The sequence below is a fragment of the Panthera pardus genome, unplaced genomic scaffold (genome assembly GCF_024362965.1).
Source record: "Panthera pardus isolate Hobbes unplaced genomic scaffold, ASM2436296v1 HiC_scaffold_16, whole genome shotgun sequence".
Lineage (NCBI taxonomy): Eukaryota > Metazoa > Chordata > Mammalia > Carnivora > Felidae > Panthera > Panthera pardus.
This window is the reverse complement of record NW_026526721.1, coordinates 145,906,474-145,926,987: the sequence shown is the minus strand read 5'-3', so window position 1 is coordinate 145,926,987 and position 20,514 is coordinate 145,906,474.

The window sequence follows — 20,514 nt, the reverse complement described above, 5'->3', positions numbered from 1 at the left end:
TACTTCATTTAATTCGGGTTCTCCTGAGTTGTTTTCTCTTATCAGCAGCACCTTTGAATCTTCAAAGAGGCTGAATGGAGCATATGAATGTAAATGTGTGAGCCTGGTGCTCAGACCACAAGATGCCCCCCTCAGCCTGACTTCCGCTCAGTTCTCGGTGACTCTTGAGTCACATATATTAGGATTCTGAACATTAGGGTCCTTACAGAAGCGTATTACACAGAGGTCATGACTTACTTGCTAACATAAGTGCTGGAAAAACCTCACTCAAAAGGCCTGTTTGCAAACCTGGTGAGCATCAGACCCTGAGGCTTCTACATCAGTTAGCGAGTTTCCGTACCGATGGCTTGGACATAGGGGAATATCCAGTGTGTGGAGGGAGTTGAGATCCCAGCATGTCAGGTCTCATTAGAACTACCACCGTATCCATGGGGTGCCTGACGGGCTCAGCCGGTTAAGCATCCAACTTCGGCTCAGGTCATGATCTCACACTGTGGAGTTCGAGCCCCATGTCGGGCTCTGTGCTGACAGCTCAGAGCCTGGAACCTGCTTTGGATTCTGTGTCTCCCTCTCTCTCTGCCCCTCCCTCGCTTGCACTCTGTCTCTCTCTCTCTCTCTCTCTCTCTCTCAAAAATAAAATAAAAACATTTAAAAAATTAGAAAAAATAAATTAAAAAAAAGAACTACAACCCGATCCTGAGAATCTGCCCAGAGTAAGCTGTGCAGTGTGTAACCTGAGATCAACTGAATTCACTTTTCCCCTTAGGCTCTAGAGAAAACAGGTTTGCATTCTTATTTATCATGTTGTGGGAGGTCCATACTCCCTGCGTGGGGATTTCTCTAACTTTCTTTGGCTTTGCGTGTCTACTGGTCACTTCCTATTTCTGGTTTTTGCTGAATCCTTATTTTCTGCTTTTATTCTTGTCCTATATCAGCCTGAGTGTCAACCCAAATGAGAGTCAGTGGCTCTTTCCCCTTGAGTGTCTTTCTCTCCATCTTCTGCCAAATATCCCATCTATTAACTATGTGATCGCTTTCACTGGGGATTTGTTGTGAGATAACCAGTATTGAGACTATTGGATTTCTCTATTTAGAAGACCCTTGACCACTTCTGCTGCTGGAGTTCCAGATACCCCACCATAGCCTGAGGTTCTCCTTCCTCTTTGTCAGTCTCTAGACTGCTTTTCTTTCTCACCTGCTTCTGCGCCCAAGATTATGGGATTATTGTTCATACACACACACACACACACACATTTTTTTTTTCCTGCAGAATAATTTTGTTGTCACATTCTTATTTCTTTCTCACACAGTAGGACTCAACTTTGGGTTGCACCTTTGAAACTATGGGTTAGGCACCATCCCTAAGACTTCTGATTTAATTGGTTTGGTGTGGGGCCTGGATATAGGTCTTTTTTTAAATTTTTTTATTTTTTTAAGTTTATTTATTTCAAGAGAGACAGAGCAAGTGGGGGAGGGGCAGAGAGAGAGAGAGAGAGAGAGAGAGAGAGAGAGAATCCCAAGCAGGCTCTGCACTGTCAGTGTGGAGCCTGATGCCAGGCTCGAAGTCACCAACTGTGAGGTCATGACTTGAGCCACAACCAAGAGTCAGATGCTTAACTGACTGAGCCACCCAGGTGCCCCTGGATATGGATATAGGTCTTTTTAAAAAGGCACCCCCCATGGCTCAGTCAGTTGAGCATCCAACTTCGGCTCAGGTCATGATCTCGCGGTCTGTGAGTTCGAGCCCCACGTCGGGCTCTGTGCCGACGGCTCGGAGCCTGGAGCCTACTTCGGATTCTGTGTCTCCCTCTCTCTCTGCCCCTCCCCCACTCACGCTCTGTCTCTCAAAATATGAATAAACGTTAAAAAAAGAAGCTAAAAAAGAAAAGTTTAAAAAGGCACCCCCCCAGCATGTTTCAAAATAGGCAGCCAGGATGCAAACCACTATAAACCTAACCCAAACCCGTGTCTGCAGAAAGTCATGCGGCCTTACAGATCCTCTGCCATCAGTTAAAAAGCGTGTGCACGCACACCCACACACACAGCCCCTTCCTGCACGCGGACTGGTTAATTTAATCTTCATAACAACTTTTAAGGGAAATTTCAATATCCTCATCATACATATGCATATTAGGAGACTGAGGCCAAGGAACCTGCTCAGATTTACGTGGCCAGAAATAGTCGAGGCAGGATTTCAATCGAGGACTGTGAATTCCAGATTTTCTTTTTCTTTTTTCGTTTTAAATCCTGGGACTGCACCTTTTTAGCGCAAGGAGCTCAAGAACTACGCAAGTATGGGTTCGTTGATCCCTCCGTTTAGGTATCCCTGCTTCCCCCACGCATTCGTGCTACTCCAGATCCAGCAAAATGGTTGTCAGCTTGTATCAGGCATATGTGGTTCTTTCCCCCACAGGATCTCCTTCTGTCTAAAGCATGGGATCTCCTCACTTATTCCTAGAAATGTTTCTTTTCAAATTTCCTTTGACAGTAGCTAACATCTATTGAGTGCTTACTACGTGTCAGACATACTGAAACACGCAGAGGCTATGTAACTTGGCCGAGATCGCATGGTTTAGTAAGAGCAGAGCCACACCGCGATCCTAGGGGCACTGCTCAAATCTGGATGAAATGCAGATTCTGACTCTGCAGGTCTGGGGGCAGGGCCTGAGAGCCTGCATTTCCAACAAGCTCCCGGGAGCTGCCTAGACCGCTCCATCCAAAGGCCATACTCTCAGTGGCCAGGCTTATACACGGGGTTGCTTGCTTTCCTGTTTTTCCTATTGACAACAGCTATGGCTTTTGCAAAGTGGCTGCATTTCTCATGCAATCTCGGAATTTTTTTTTTTTTTCTTGAGCCATAGGGCTCGGGGGCACACTTGTCCAAAGATCCAGGACTACTACAGGGTCGAAGATTACAGTTGACATTAATGAAATTAATTAATTGAAAGGCAGCCACCACTCAGAATTAAAAAATAAGATTCCCCTGGGAAGGGGCAGCAAGATCGAAACAACCATTACTCAGATTGAAAAAATAAAGTTCCCCTAAGAAGGGGCAGAAGAGATTGGTGTAGGCAAGGTGATTTAGTGTTGAAAGATAGGATGTTTGATGTTGAGTGGGGACAGTAGATGTTTTCAGTTCTGTCCTTTTGTCCCCTCTTCAGTCGATATGGGGAGAAATCTACTTTGGCTATCCCCAAGCTTCTGTGAAATGCAAACTGCGAGAGGAGATTGAAAGACAGCTTCTAACAGTCGCATAGCATTTCACAGAAGCTTTTTTACTGAAGGCAATTTCTTCCACAATTTTTTTTTTTTTGGTTGCAGTTTTTTCATTTTGACGTTCGAGTTCGCTCAAACTCTGTGACTAGAGCAAGGGGCGCTAAGTGCTTGGGGAACGCCCCTTATCGCTGAAGCCTGCTGCTGCAGAGGAAAAGGGCAGGGCTGGGCACACTGGGCAGGGTGCAGACTGCCAGCCAGCACAGGGACAAGGTTTTCGTCACAGCATCGGGCAGACCTCTGATTCCCTCAGGAAAGCCACTAGTGCTGAGCGCGTGGTACGCTACAGGGAACACTTAATGACAGAGGGAAGTTATGGGTTCAAGTTGACCGGGTAATCTAATCAATGCTGCTTACTCCAGACTCTAATTTACTTGTCTTACAACTCATTAAATTTGAAATATTATTGATTTTCGAGTAGATGGCTTCGCGGATACATAAGTACATTTTACCTTGGGGACCTCGGTCTGAGTTTCATCAGTGGATTTGCAGGTGAGAAAGCTCAGATCCCTTCATGGGGCAGTGTTGGTGGGAAAATCACACCAGACACACACTCCCGATGCAGATAATTGGCCGGAACCCCAGATTTCCTAATAGCTCATGCTGAATGGGCTATTTTCATGTTTCTGAAGAGGGTGTCTAGACAGCAGGGGACAGTGAATTGTATGACTTGGAGACGCCCTTCTTAAGAGCAGGCACTTCTCCGAAATGTAATTTTGTTGTATTCTGCAAACGAAGAGATGCTACGAACCTTCTTTTTCTCCGGTACTAAAAACCATCCTGCTTGGTTTTCAGCAACCGATTCTGTTTTTGCCCCTCAACAGCCTGGACCAGATTTGATTCCTACAGAGTACTGGCAGTCCTCTAATGAAGTCTCTGCCTCAGCCTCTCACATGCTGGAATCTGACCAGCCAACAGCTCCTGTGAGCCTATCCCCACATGCACAGGCTGAGGGTAATGATGGGTGCATCAGTGTGACGGTGGGACGGTCACATGAATCTCGCTCGTGCTGATCTTCACTCTCTGAGGTGGCACGTTTTGTTTTTTCTTCTTTCAAAGGAAAGTATTTTATTACCTTAGGTAGAAAATCGGCATCATTTACCAGAACGAAGGATAAAACAAAGATAAATACAGTAAAAATATAAATGTAGTGGAAAAACAATGTCGTGCGACTATGAATGTGTCCAATGCTTGAAGGACGATCCATTTCTTTCTTTTTTTTAAAAGGTTTTTATTTAAATTTCAGTTAGTTGATATACAGTGCAGTATTAGCTTCAGGTGTAGAATACAGTGATTCAACACTTCCATACATACCCGGTGCTCATCGTGACGGGTTCACCCCTTCATCCCCATCACCTAACCCACCCCTCCACTCACCTGCCGTCTGGTAGCCACCAGTTTGTTCTCAATAGTTGGTTTTCCTCTCTCTTTTCTTGGAAGACACTTAAAAAATTTTTAAGAGCCCGACGTGAGGCTCGAACCCACAAACTGTGAGATCATGACCTGAGCCAGAGTCAGACGCTTAACCAACGGAGTCACCCAGGTGCCCCTCGATGGCACTTTTTAAATGTAATGTTTTGAATAGGTGCCTGTTGACATGATTCAAAAACCTAAAATGATAAAAAGGCACCCAGTTAAAACATGTTCACTCCCCCCAGTAGGAAACCACACTGTTTAGTTTCTTGCCAAGCCTGCTAGAGTTGCTTTTCGTAAGTTTAAACATTTTAAAAACTTAAACAAATTTTTTTTTAAGTTTATTTATTTATTTTGAGAGAGAGAGAGAGAGCACAAGTGGGAGAAGAACAGAGAGAGGGGGAAAGAATCCCAAGCAGTCTCCGTAAGGTCGGCACAGAGACTGACACAGGACTCAAACCCATGAACCGTGACATCGTGACCTGAGCTGAAATCAAGAGTCGGGTGCTTAACTGACTGAGCCACCCAGGTGCCCCACATTTTGTGTATTTAGACAAGAACAAATGAAGATTCTTATTTTTTTCATTTTTATAAAAGCGTATTACACATATTGTTCTGAAGCTTTTGTTTTGTTTTGTTAGTTCCTGGCATATTTAGGGGATTTTTCCCATATCAACACATAGAAAATACCTCATTTTAAAAAGAGAGCTGGATGATTTCCATCATGAGTGTATACGTCATAATTTATCTAATCAGGCCTCTATTAACGGACCTTTGGATCCTTTTAAATATTTTGCCCTTAGAAAAACCACTATGGCATCCTGCACATGTAGCCAAGTGCAAAATAAGTGTGTACCTAAGTTGTTTGGAACTTGTGCAAGTATGTGCATAGGATATATGCTCCAGCGTGGAGAGCTGGGTCAAAGGGTACAGGATAGCTGTGTCAAATTGCCCTCTGTGGGTGTTTTGTGTGTTTACTCTCCAGCCAGCAGTGTGTAGGGACCTGAAGCTGGGAATTTTCATCCCCCTTGTCAAGTACTTATATTTCTAGATCAGAAACTGTATAGTCAGGGTTGCAAACAACAGAAGAGTCCACTTAACTTAAGACAGGAAGAGTTTATTGGAATAGACTGGAAAACTGGAGCACCGGCTTTGGGGAGACCAGGGAAGTGAAGCATGGCCAAGGACTTGCCACGGGATGGTCTCACGAAGATGGTGCCCCTAGGCCTCTGGCCACCAAGCATCTCTGTGGCACCAAGGATCCCAATCCCCAACTTTACCCTTTCTGTACGTACATACTGGACTTAATTTGGCTGCTAATAGGGTTATAAGGGTGAGGGAAAGTGCAGGGAGGCCCTAGAAATCTCTCTCTGCCTCCTAGCAAGAAGACCAACCTACCTCTTCATTTTTCTGACAATTGAGGGGGGCGGGCACTCAAAGGTATTTTCTTGGACCATTCAGAATCTGTGTTTAAAAGCTCTTGCGTCTGAATTGGACCTAGTATCCACCACTGTCCCCAGGAGGGGATAAATGCATCATTTTACGACTCGGTCCATGAGTCCGCCTAGTTTATTGATCACCTTCTGCTAAGTAAGCGTATGCTTGGCCAAGGATTTGGAGTCAGGAATTCTTGCATCTAATTCTGTTTCAGCTCTTCCGATCGGTGGCTTAGCCTTGGGCAAGCCATTCTTCTTACGCCTGTTTTCTCGTCCACGGAGCAGGGATAATAATATTGACCTACTTTCCCAGGTTGTTGCAGGGATTCATTAATCGATAGCCGTAAAGAACTCTGAGAAGACCTTAGAACCCCCACACCTTTGTCTCCGAGTCTGCTTTCCCTTCCAGCACCGCTGCTCCTTGTCCTGTAATTTGTGTTGGCATGCGGAAGGGAACAGATGAAGGATTGGAGCACAAACGCGACTTGTTTGGCATATATGGAGACAGTGAACAGAGCCAACGTGGAAGGAAGGTAGTTAGCAGTTAGCAACTGTTGTTAAGGTTTCTGCGGTGCGGCATGCCATGGTTCTGGCGATCGGGGATCGCAAAAGCACAGATGCCCAAGTCCTCATTGCTTTCCCTGGTTGTCACCCTCATACATAAATAAATTAGCAGCCCGGTCCTTGACACCTGAACAGCTGTTGCGGAGGGTCTCAGATATTAATCACGCACTCCCTTCAATGGCATTGACCTTATGGTGAACACGCCTTGCTCTTGTTCTGGCAACAGTGTATGTGCACGTGTTGGGGAGGGAGAAGCTTTGATTTTTATCATTATCATAATCGTGACAGCAACACGTTTATGTTACATTAGAGTTTTCACAGCATTTTTACATCTGTGATCTCTGCTGAGCCTCAGCAATGTTTCAAGGTAGGCACAAATGGTTATATCCAGGGCTCTTGGGTGGCTCAGTCGGTTAAGCATCCATCTTGGGCTCAGGTCATCTCTGTGCTGACAGCTCGGAGCCTGGAGCCTTCTTCGGATTCTGTGTCTCCCTCTCTCTGTGCCCCTCCCCCACTCATGAGCTCGCACACGCTCTCTCTCAAAAATAAATAAACATTAAAAAAAATTTTAAATGGTTATCTCCACTGAAATGACAGAAAAACCCAATTTCACAGAGTTTACCAACCTAAGATTATACAGCTGCTAAGTGAAATCTTTTGCCTGGGAAGCCTGGCACTGTCTGTATTAAAACACTCTCTTTCTCTAAATGATAGATAACTGTTTTCACTTCTCCCCTCTGTTGTCAAATTTAACCCACTCAAAAATGTTAAAATATGTACATCGATCCTTGATTAAATACTTACTCTCTGCCACATAAATGTGTTACGAGCAAAATATCGTCTAATCCCGGCACCTACTAGGTAGGTGTCCTTACCTTGCTTTAGAGAGGAGACAAACTGAAGCTCAGAGAAGTTAAAAACTTGCCTGAGGACACACAGACAGTCCAGGCATTTAACTGCAACTCAGTATTACAGATCTAGAAAATGCCAGCAGCTGGGACCCCAGTGATACCCCCGCACGGGCAGAGGACCGCTTTTTACCGGTTTGATCGACCAAAGAGGAAGCTGCCCTTGGCCTCTAGCATCACGAATTGTTCCACTTCGGTTTATCTCATCTCATCCATTATATAGAGTTCACCTCTATAACGTTAATAGGAGAGCTGGACGCCCAGCACGACACAGGCAGCTGGGTGTCTGGGGAGGTACCACGAGCGTGTGGCGACAGGTGCACAGGTCAGGCTCTTGGGCTCCTGTCTTGATTCTGTTGTCTTCTGTGTCCGAAGGGTCCCCGCCCCCTCCTTTTCCCTGAGAGGCAGACACACCTGGGTCCTGGCCAGATCCTCCTGTATCACCTCCAATTTCCCTGCTGTCGGGCTGGGCGGTTCACAGGCGGCTTTCCGTTTCACTTCCTGCCCACAGTGTCTGGTTTCACACAGACGTCTTGTGTCTAATGTCTTTGTTTTCTGCCCCGGACTCCCCTGAGGTCAGGCATGCCTGAAGGATCTCAGCCAGCCCAGACACTGTGGGTGGATGGGGGAGGGGGGGCCATGGAGAACGTTCCACCATCTCTTTCTGTAAGAACTTAATTCGGGGAGGATTCGGTACCGGAAGGCCCGTGGAACTTCCCACAATGCGGCAGCAACCCGTCGTGACCCTCTTTTTACCTCTTTCCCCGTCTCCCCTCCTCTGCTCTCCTGGATCACCTCGGAAGTAAACTGCCTGCACCCAAGGTCTTGTCACGGGTTATGCTTTGGGGGGTGAAGCTAAACTAAGAAACCTTATTTCTTTAATAACAGCATGCAGGGTGTCAGTTACATACTCATGCTTCTAACCCGGGTGGAAAAATGGTGTGGTAATTATGGTCTAGGTTTGAATTCCGACTCCTGTGTGGCCTTGGGCAAGCTTTATAACTCCACGGAGCTTCCGTTCCTTATTTGTAAAAGGGGAATTGAAATAACACCTTCTTTCTGGGGTAAATTTCCGTGCGTATTAAATGCACGAGGCAGTGTCTGGGGTTCAGCGCGTGCCCAGTGATCATCTGAGGTTGATCTGGTTACCGTGCCCTTTGGTGGTTACCAACACAGGTCGTGAGTGGGAGAGATCCGTCCATATCCAAACTCCAGTTCAGTGGCCTGTGGCAAGTTTCTTGGCTTCGTCAGCCTTGGTTTCCTTGTCTACACAACAAAGCCAAGAAGACTGGCTGCCTCACGGTGTTGGAAGAGTCGATATTAGTTTAAGCAGCTGATACAAAGCCTGGTGCATTAACAGTAGGTGCTCAGTAAAACATAGCTGTTACTGTTGAATCCTCCTGGTCCCCAGATGGATGTCTTCCTCTATATTCTGTGTTTGCATAGATAACTCCTAACGGAATTATTGCACACTTCCCCGTCCCTCTCCCACGACAGTAAGCTTCTCGAGGGAAGGGGTTGCAAGTCATTTCTCCCCGGGGCACCTGATATTGAACCTTCGCACGCAGGCAAGACAGTCAGAGAAGGAGATGTGAGAGAGCCCGAAGAACCTCAGAAGCCATTGAGGCTCAGCTACCTCGATGGATGAAGGAGGAATCTTTACCCACCAGTTTTGGGGGAAGTCAGAAGCCTTTTTAGGAGGCCCTTAAGGCCTTTTAGAGGTGGGATTGTCAGCCCAGCTTGGGTTTCCCTGGGAAAGAGATTCAGGGTAGGCAGAGGAACAGGCCCCCCCGGGGGCAGGGCATCTGGGCTGTGAGTGTGGGGGGCTCCCTGTGTGACTGGATCCCTAACATGGAGTCCGGCAAGGATGAACAAGCCCTGGAGAGAATGGTGGGGAGGGGGGATGCTGCTGCTTTGGCCTCTTCTTAGGGCTGACGAGGGGGCTTGGCCTTTTCGCCCCCTGAGTAGCTGACCAGCAGTCCAGACTGGCCTGAGCTGGTGACCTGAGTGTTGGCCCTGGTTTGCCTCACGGATTGCAAGGGACACTTGGCTCCTCTTATCCTTCTTGGTCCCTGCTTCTCCTCCAGCACACGCCATCCCAGCTAATCCTTCTGCACTGGTTCTGGAAGAAACTGAGGGAATGGTGGAGGGCGATCGTGGAAGCCAGAAGGGGTTTCTCTGAGCCAGGGATCGGGGTGGCTGAGATCGCCTTCTGTCTTGGGGGCAGCCTGGGACCTTAGGTGGGGTAGCAGCTGAGGCTGCATAGCTACTGCGCCTCTGGTCATGAGGCAGCATAGGCTGGAGCAGGGCTGACGGGCCATTTCATCCAAACACCTACACCGTGCAGGATTCCACTTAAGGGCTTCTTGTACAGCGACCAGAGGCTCACTCCCCCCAGAGATGTTTCCGACCAGATGGTCTACACTGCTCTCACCCCCATCTCCTAGAGCTGAACTCTCTTGGGTCTCTTCTGAACCATCTGGCCATTCTTGAGTTTTCTTTAGTGCATTCCCCCATCCCCTAAAAAAAAATTTTTTTTTAAATTCACTTGTGGTGGTGGAGGGGCAGAGAGAAAGGGAGACAGAGGATCCAAAGCCAGGCTCTGTGTTGACAGCAGAGAGCCCGATGTGGGGCTTGAACTCACAAACCGTGAGATCATGACCTGAGCCCAAGTTGGAGGCTTAACTGACTGAGCCACCTAGGCGCCCCTCCACCCCGCTTTTACATGTTGGTGTTGCTGAATCTTTTTTCTTGGCCTTATTTTCTTCTCACTGACTTTACCTGCCTCCTACAAATCCATGACCCCCAAGTCTATCGAAGCAGTCCTGTTTTCTCTTCCCTTTAGATGTCCCTCATGCCTCCAAACTTGGATGACCAAAATGGAATGCATGAACTCCTTCCCCAAACTGCCCCCTGCTCTGAATTCCCCAGTTTGGCGAATGGAATCACCTTTTACTCTGTTTACCCTGGCCCCCAAGCTGGGTGCTATCTTTCCTTCATCAGCCACTCTTTACACACACACACACACACACACACACACACACACACACACACACACACACGCCTCTTGTCTTCCCTGCTCTGTGCCCTAGGAGGTTGACTTCTGCCACTACATCGTCCAACATCTTTTGCCCTCTGGTTCTGGGTTGGGTTCAGCCACTGGGAGGTCGACAGGAGAAGTTGGTGTATTTATTCTTCCTGCTCCCTCCCTCCTGGGCTGTAGTTTGGCAGGAACTGTTTCTCCCGCTAAGTCTTGGCCCACCTTCTCTCTAGGGTTCAGTCCTTTCCAAGTCCCAACGACACTGCTTCCCCTTGCCCTTTCGGGTCTCGGGTGATAATAGCTTCCTGCTGTCGTTAATCCCGGTGTGTGATTGTTCCCTTAGGTGCTTATAACCCTGCCTACACCTCTCTGTGCATTGTCCCTTTCTAAAACTCCTATCAGCTGTATCTTTAAGCAGACTGGATGTTTCTTGCTGGAGCGCTTTCAGAAATACCAGGTCATGCCACCCCTATCTCTTTATAGTTCTCAGATCTAACCTTGACTGAGAGAGAAGAAGCTGGTTTTCTAAAAGCAAGCCCCAAACAGTTCTGGGCGATGGCTCCAGCCACTTCCCTCATTATTTCTTCTGACCTGACTCACTAGTGGTTGTTCTCATCAGCACAACGTGGGCTCATTGGTACCATACCTTGGCTTTGTTTCCTGCCTCAGGCGGCGTGGATGGCCTTCAGGACTGTCCTTTGGGATTTTCAGACTTCAAGATTCTTCTAGGGTGTTCACAGCTCCTCATGAATGTTTGCGTTCTCTGCAATATACACGTTGTGTAATATACACATGCCGGCAAGGCTTTATGAATGTGTGGCCTGTTAATTGCAAAGGGCCCTGCACTTGAACTAATGCTGTGCTGTGGCTCTCTTAAAATTATTAATGGTTTTTGCACAACGCCCCACCTTTTCATTTTGCGCCGAGTCCTGCAAATGACGTAGCTGTTCCTGTGTACTATTTGGATGATTTAGGTAGTACGTGGACATGGTAATGAATGGTGCTGAATCACACAGGAAAAGAATCACTTCCTTTTCAGCTACCTTTCTTTCCTTCTGATTATATCAAGGAAAAGTTTCTAATTTGGTGCCAGTGTATTTTTGATGGCTTCCCTGCCACTTGCCATTCTCTTCTTTGTGATCGAGAGCGGGCCTCAGATTCCAGGCCTTCAGGGGGCCACATAATAACATAATTTTGTTTTCGTGGTTGTCTTCTATTTATGGCAAGTGGCACTACTTTTACGTTTATGAAAACAAAGTTTCCGTTAAAAATAAGTTTAAATTAAAAAAACGAAAAAGTTAAAAGCAAGGTGTTAAGTAAATAAGTGCAGAGGTGGCATTTGGAAATAACAGTGACTTTTAGGACTTGGTGAGAATAATTGAAGTCTGGAAACCTCTAGAGTAGGATAAAACCCATTCTTCCTTCTAGCATCCGCCCCTCAGCAGCACTTCCCACGCCGACTTGCCCTCGGAGCCGCCAGTAAAGGGCTATTCTGGCAATCAGTATGCAAACTGGGTAGAAAGAACTAATGCTACTCCCACTTAAAATCTTTGATTTCATTTAAATAGCTCTGATTGTAATACTTAAAAGTTAAACCCAGAAATGTGTCTAGGAGGGGCAGAATCAGAGGCAGACTGACTGCAAGGCCAAATCATGCATTGATTCGTTGCCAGACCGACACCATGCCTCCCCACTGGCCCAGGCATATCCGTGGAGACAGGAGGAATGGTAGGAGGCTCTGGAGGTGGCCAAAGTGGAAGGCACGTATTTCTCTGTAAACCTAAAATTGGAGCTCTTAAAGTCTCAGGCTTGGAATTTTCAGTGCTCAACTGTTGAGCTGAATTGGCCAGAGTTGGTCAATTTCCCAATGGCCAGTTCTTAGAGTTTCTGCATGGATGGGCCGCCTGAGTTGATGATGCATCTTCAGTCTGTGCACCTTTTTGTCCCTGCTTATGACATTTAAGGTGGAAAAACTTTCCCTACTGGCTACATTCTTCATCTTATTACACCCATCATTGATTTCATTGGCTGGCATTTAACAGAGAAGGCTTGTTAAACGAAGCTGTTATGCTTGTGGTTTTAGAGGCTGGCACAACAGACAGTTCCAGGGAGAGAAGAAGGGTGTGTGAATGGACAGAAATGCATTTCTACTCACAACATACACACTTCTAGGGAAAAAAAAAATCCCCACTAGCACGCAGCATCTCCGAGTGCATTTTGCAGTAGCAAAATCCTGATCCTACCACCCCTCTGGCCCGCGGCGGGTGATGTGAAATGCTTTCATTGCCTGGGAGAAGAGGTTTTGGTGCAAGTTCTTGGACCCATCCCCATGGCGTGCCTGGAAGCCGTAGATGTGGTCTAATTTCATCGCATTCCTCCCAGCTTCTGGGTAAGTCCGTCAATTACGGTCCCATCTTCTGCCCATATCTTCATGCTCAGCTTGGACAACCCAGTGCTGAAAACCCAAGTGCAGGGTGGAAGTTAATAGCAGTAATAATGATGATGACAGCATTAGATACCTTTTCCAGGCCTGACATGGATACCTTTAGCTAAGTCATTTTTAGCTCTTATAGCTAATTTGCAAGGCGAGTGTTGCCCTCACTTCACAGGGGAGCTGGTCCTTTGCCTGTTAATGCAAATATCCACTTCTAATCCTTCCCTTCTCTTGCTTTGCTTTGTATTTCAGGGAACTACCTTCCCCAGGCCTCCTTGCCGACTACTCTCCAGGTGGCATTAGCTGATAGGAGGTACTTGGGTGTGAGAGGAAGTAAGAATCTGTAATGCGGTCAGCTCTGCAGGGCCCCCCAGCCCTGGGGCCCTGATTAGTTACACCGCTGCTTCCTCCCTTGGTCTCCACTTATGGGGTCATAGCAGCTTCCTGCCCTTGTTACTCTCTGGGCGGCCTGTGTCCTTTTGTCTCCAGAGCCCTGAGAACTTTGGACTGGCCAACTCTCTGACTTAATCCCCCCCGTCCCATTTGAATGGCCTAGGCTGGTTTCTGGTTTCCTGGCTGGCAGTGGTTAGCAGACGTTTTCTATATAGGGCCAAATAGTAAATATTTTAGGCTATGTGGGCCGAAAGGCAAAACTGCGGTACTTAAATGTGGGTATTTATGTAATGAGAGCAGAAACGAATTTCCATAAATGACTTAACTTACAGGCCAAAAGCAGGTGCAGGCCAGATATGGCCAGCAGGCCGTAGGTTGCTGACCCCTGCAGGATGGCGGGGAGACTGAAACTTATTTCAAGTGAAGTGAAAAACCGTTGGACCATTACAAGGAGGAGATGGGATTGGAGAACTCTTGAGGAAATTGCACTGGCTGCTTTGTTGAGGCTAGCAGCAGGGGAGCAAGAAAGAATGCAAGGAAATCAATTAAAAAGCCACGGTTGCCATCCAGGCCAGAGCAGGGGGGTGACTTGTACAAGGGTGGTGGCATGGGGGTTGGAGCATAGCAGGTTAGACCGGGGTCACATTCTCAGTCTTGGGGGGCTGAGTGACTGTCCTGCACTATGCATCTGATCATGTCGCTGAAAAAAGCCATCTCCACGTCCCGGATTGTCCACAGTGCAACTGGTGAACTCCACGGACTCCTAACCGTCTATTCCAAACCCTGAAATGGGGACACTGATAGAGGACAGGCTCAGGAAAGGCAGACAGCAGGTGGCACGGTCTGGGTTTCTGTGCGGCAGCAGGGAGGCGGGGGGATCAGCCATTAGTTTGGATTGCTTTGGAGAGGACAGGGGTTATGGTCACTCTTTGGTGCTTTCCCCGTCATTTTAGTCCACATTTCAGGCCCCGTAAGGCCAGGCAGGGGTCTGTGGGATTAGCACCTGGTGCAGTTAAATTAAAAGATAAACGCATGCTTTCTTCTAGCACGCACACTGGCTGCAGAGGGTCATTGTCATTTTAAATCCCCATTTGCAGCAGAAGTTCTAAGGCACCTGCAGAGAATTCAGGGATCTAGCAACTCGGATGCAAAAAAGTATTATTTATTTTCACTAACATCGTAGCACACAAAGTTTGTTCACTAACAGACTTGGCACAATGATAAATGTATGTCGACTGAACAGTTCTACCAGATACTGCAGGTATTTTCATATACCGTAGCTATTGTTGTAGATATCCTGAAATACTCGTGTCTTCTATAACCCTAAGTTATTACGCCCACAATTAGATCTCATTTAGTGGTTTATTTTTCTTTAATGTTTATTTATTTTGAGAGAGAGAGAGAGCATGAGCAGGGGGAAGGGCTGAGAGAGAGGAGAGAGACAATCCCCTACCCCAACGGGGGGCTCCATCTCACGAACCACGAGATCATACCCGGGGCCGAAATCAAGAGTCGGATGTCTAACCGACTGCGCCACCCAAGCGTCCCCTTATTTAATGTTTAAAAAAGAGGCACGACTATTACTACATCACCAATTTGGTTTCAAAAATATTTTGGTAGCTATATTTCAATATAATTGGCTTGTTTTGTAACCCTGCATATTTACTTTATGCCCTTAAAAAACGTTATCTGGAGAAAGAGCTCAGAGGCTTCACCAGACTTCCAAAGCCCGAAGCAGAGCCCATCCCCACCCCTAGTCACGGCTTCTGCTTACAAGCAATGTTAGTAGACGCTGTTGGTCCTGGTTGGGTGACAGGGGTAATGCAGAGTCCCTGAAACTTCTCTTTCCTCAAGCACCTAGTGTTTAGGAGGGAGCCGCCTGTGCTCCCAGGCTTCTCCAGCACAGAAGCACTTAGCTAATTGTGCTGAACTCAGGGCCAGACCTCAGGGGAGAGAAGCAGCCTGTCTAGACCCCTTTGGCAATCCATTATTCCCCAAAGCAGAAAGATTGATAGCTTCTGCACATCTTGGGCCAGCTAATAATTCTGCAGATGCTGCTTTAATTCCAAAGCACATAGCCACCCCAGCCTTTCATTTCAACCTCTCTTTCAAATGGGTGCGGGGGGAGATAAGGACGTGGCTCCCGGAAATGGAGCACACACGCGGTATGGGGATGATTTTAACAGTCGTGTAACTTGCTCCTGTCCATTTCCAGGCTCAGCCACTTCCGGCCACTGATTTGGATTTCCCCCCATCCTCTGGTTCCATTTCTCAGTTTTGCTTTTCAGCTCACACAGTCTCTTTATCTGCATGATCTGGAATTACATTTTCTCTGATCAGAAACCTCTCAAAATTTCTTGTCCTTCTCAGAACCTCTCTGGTCTTTGATGGGACTAGGGAAAATAGAGGCCTCTGGGTCTGAATGATGGAGTGAGGCGGGAAAGGAAGAGTTGATTATTGTTCTCCCTGCTAGTTGCTCAGAGACCCCTGCAACAACCATGAGGTTCTGGGAAGACTTTTTTTTTTTTTTTTAAATCGAGTTTTCCCATGACATTGCCCAGAACTCATCCCTGAGAATACAACGAATTCCAAGCCCACCCTGAAAGCTCACAAGCTTAAATAACAAGTTTCTGGCAGGCTATGCTGTGATTCAAAGTGTTGGGTTTTCTTTCCCACTGTGGTTACAGAGAACTCGCTGCTGACTTAGTCTCTATTCTCCTCCAGCGTCTCCAGGGCGCTGCCTTTCCGGGACTCAGAGAGAGTATTGCCAAGATGGTCCTACTGGGAGCTTCTTGGTGAGGTCATGCTGAGGCCTGGGGACAATGGGAGACCAAGGTAGCAGCAGATGAGCAAATGGGGACCTAGGGAGGTTAGGTGCCATGCCCTGGAGGTCCGTGGAGAGTGGGCAAAGGAATCAGATCTGGAACCCTAATCTCAAACTTTTCCCTTTTGTTTCCAGTCAGGTCCTTTGCCCATTTACAAAATTGGGTTGTCTTTTTATTTTTTGAGTTGTACGAGTTCTCTATGTATTCTGGACGTTAACCTCTTATTAGATCTATGGTTTGCAAATATTTTCTCTCATATTGTAGCTTCCTCTTTCACCCTATTGTTTCTTTGAGGACAAAACCAGGTTGTGTCGAACTTTCCTTATCCTAAGAAGCTTGGGGATCTTGTTTAAACTACATACTTCCAAGTCGTTCCCCTGGAACCTCTGATTCAGGGGACATAGATCAGGATCCATGAGTCTATTTTTTTAAATAGGAGCCTCAAGTGATTCTCAAACCGAGCAAGTTTGGAACATTCTGGATTCTATTAAAATAGTTGCTCAGTGTGGCTACACAACGGAATCACTCGCGGAGCTTTAAAGAATATTGCTGCCTGGTCCTATTCCCAGAGTTTCTGAATTTATTGAGAGTAATTCATTTTCAGTAAATAGAGACCTTGGGATTGGAATTTTAAAACGCCTCCAGGGGACACTAATGGTCAGCCCAGGTTGAAGACCACTGCACCGTAAGCTCCTTCAGGCCGAGGACCCCGCTCCTGGCATGGTGCCTGGTGCAGTTTGGATCTGCTACACTCCAGCCTCACTTCCTTATTTTGAAAGTGATTCTTACGTTCCGTGTCCTCAAAAGTGGTTCTTCTCTCGTGAGGTTGAGAGCTTCGTAGACAAAACTGACATTTGTGGCCCAGAGTCTCCATGTCGTGATGGGGAAGTTGAAAAAAAACCAAGACAATACAGACTCTAAGTTTACTTCGTAACTGACCCAGGGAAGGTCTGCCCTTTGGTGGCAAGGTCTGAATGCTTCCTTCTCCAGGACTTACAGGCACTGCCGACTGAAACGGTTCACCGCTTGCAATTGCATTAGAAACTGAGCCTTTATCCCTGGACCACCGGCTGGTGGTCCTCACACAGCTACTTGCAATTATCCTGGGCCCTGGGAAACAGTCTGTTGGTAACAAAAAACTCTTCTCGAAGGTCATTAAACAACTGTTTTTTTTTTTTTTAAGTTTATTTATTTTTGAGACAGAGAGAGACAGAGCATGAATGGGGGAGGGTCAGAGAGAGAGGGAGACACAGAATCGGAAGCAGGCTCCAGGCTCTGAGCAGTCAGCACAGAGCCCGACGCGGGGCTCGAACTCACGGACCGCGAGATCATGACCTGAGCCGAAGTCGGCCGCTTAACCGACTGAGCCACCCAGGCGCCCCTAAACAACTGTTTTTAAACTATGTCTACACTGTATGTAAGGAGGTGAATGTGTGGTTTGGTGGGACTAGACCCCAAAAGAGGGCAAGAAAAGCTAACTGGAGAATTTCTGAATGAGCTCCCGTTCATCCCTCAAACAAACAAGCTAATTATTTGTTCGTAGAGGGAGTCTGATAAGAGACAAGAAAGAATGTGAGATTAAGATTCCAGACGTGATTCTTTGGCCTACGCTTCATGGGCCTCTTGGGCATGACATTGAACCCCTCTGGGTCTCAGCTTGCTTATCTGTAAAACGGAGCTCATCGGACCCACCCAGGCTGCAAGAGGATCCAATGGGGTTATTTCCTAACTGGGATGTAAACGAATGTTAGGCGCTTAATACTTACTTGGTGGTCATAAAGCCCGGAGGAGCACACAGCCATGAGGACGTGAAGTAGTACGTTGTACAAATGTTCTCTCCGTATGTGTTCACTAAGTTATGCCCAGACACCACGAGCCTCCCATTGGATGAACCAAGTGGAAAACACAGCATTGTTTTTCCATTAGTTCTTTCAGATGACCAGTGCCTTCATATCTCTCACCAGCCATATCTGAATCAAACGGAAAGAGAAATGGCCATCCCCATTTGCCCATAACTAGAACTCATGCGTGCTGGAGTGTTGGCAGTCCTCTTCTTCAGTAAAACATAAACCTGTTTATTTCCACTTGTGGACTCAAAGCCGTTCGTCCTGATTACTATAGAATATTTCTTCAGTTGGTAGGAATTATTCGTTAAGGGGTGGATAAGTTTGAGATCTTAGGATGGGACCGTCTGCCTTAGAGGCTGAGGGCAGGTGCCCTTGGGAGGGGGTGTGGGGCAGGAAGTGGAACTTTGTGGGGAGATGCATGAGAACCTCCCACACTTGTGTATCTGGAAGTAATGTTGATGTAGGAGTTGGTATGATAAAGGAGATAGTAGGAGACCTTTATTGAGCGCCTACTCTCTCCTAACACTGTGCTAGTGATTGCGTCTCATTTTCTCATTTGATTCTCACGGCAATCCTGCTGGAGGGGACTCATTTCCATTTTTACAGAGTCCAGGACATGTAAAGCCACTCGATCAAGGTCCCACAGCCTGAGTGGTTTGTTTGGCTCCAAAGCCACGTGCATTCTCCTTGAGTCCCGGGAAACCAAGCACAGTGACACTGAGTACAGATGGATACTGGAAAGCTATCAAAGGGAAAAGAAAAACACAAACACTGTTGTTTGATATATAAAATGGTGCTATCAAGAGTCATTTATGTCCCATTTATGCCTAATTAGCACATAGCACAATAATGATTATGATTAAATATCTGACAGATGAAGTTGGCTGCATATTTTATTTGATCAGAACAGAAAGCCCAGTGCATACAGGCTCCATCTTTGTCATTTCTTGTCCACACAGCATGGTCCCTTGTTCATAACTTCACTAAATTCCGAGTGATGTTGGCCAGCAGTTCCAGTCCAGGGCCTGTAGCCCAGACATAAAACAAGGCAGAGGCACATCCAGCCATTGCATTAATGACCACAGAAGAATAATCCATTAATTTGCTAATTATTCCTCCCCGCTGTGTGCAGGTATCATTAGGAAAAACAAATACACTGAGACTTAAATGCCTCAAAGTTCCTGCTTTTGTGATTGCGTTTGCTTAGGTTGGTTTTTAAATTTTGTGATTATGATGAGTGTCGAGGTCCACAGCGAATGAGCAAATTAATTTTTTGTTCTTGGCGAGCGAGGAGAGATGGCTTAAATTTACAAAGGATCGGGCGAGGGAGGGATGCAACTGGGCTGAAGCAGGAGGCAGGGCATGAAGCTTCAGGAAGCCTCATTCTGCCACTGTGCTCTGTGCGACTCTCACCTATGTGTGTTTTGCCATCCCTACTATGAGGGTAGTGATACCATTGACCTCATACGGGTTGTCTTAGGCCCCCAAAGCAAATGCTGAGACAAGAGTTTTGAGCGCCGGTAGTCTACTTTGGAGGTGATCTATGGAAGCACGGCGAAGGAGCTGGTGAAGAGCAGGTTACCGCTACGGGCAACCCGGGGGTCAACACAGAGTCAAACTAGGATTTGTATTCATTTACTACAGTGTGATTCATTACTCCAAAATTTAATGGCTTGAACAATTAATAACTTTCTATACTTACATTTCCTGTAGATTGGCGGCTTATCCGGGTGGTTCTGGCTCAGGATCTCTCATAAGGTGACAGGCAAGACCTTGGTTGAAGCTGCATTCATCTGAAGGCTTGAGTGGGGCTGGAGGATCCATTTACAAGGTGGCTTGACCATATGGCTGGCAAGTTGGTGATGGTTGTTGGCAGGAGACCTCAGTTCCTCGCTGTATGGACATCTCCACAAGCTGCTCGCGTGTTCTCGTGACAAGGTGCTGGCTTTCCCCAGAAGCAGCGATTCAAAGGCGAAATAGCATGTCTATGACCTCGGCTTAGAAGTCACATAGCAACCACCTCATCACATGCTGGTCATCACAAGTGAATCACTTAGTGCAGCCTGTGTCCCAGGGGAGGGGAATTAGACTCCCCCTTTGAAGGGATGTGTTTCAAAGGATTTGTTGACATATCTGTTGACATACTCTGGGTGACACTTGTAGAATACACTTTAAAATGTTCCTTTTTTCCTGACGGTGAAAGAAACTGGGTTGTTTTGCACCCAACTCCCATTGCTGCTACTTGAAGATGCTGGGTGGTGCCCTAGAGGCAAGAATGGGTGAGAGTAGGGGAGGGAAGTAGTCCTTCTGTTCTGCATGGAGTTAAAGAGATGTTCTCTGAGATGCCAGAGGGGCCAAAGGGCACTGCTGACAGGCCGTCC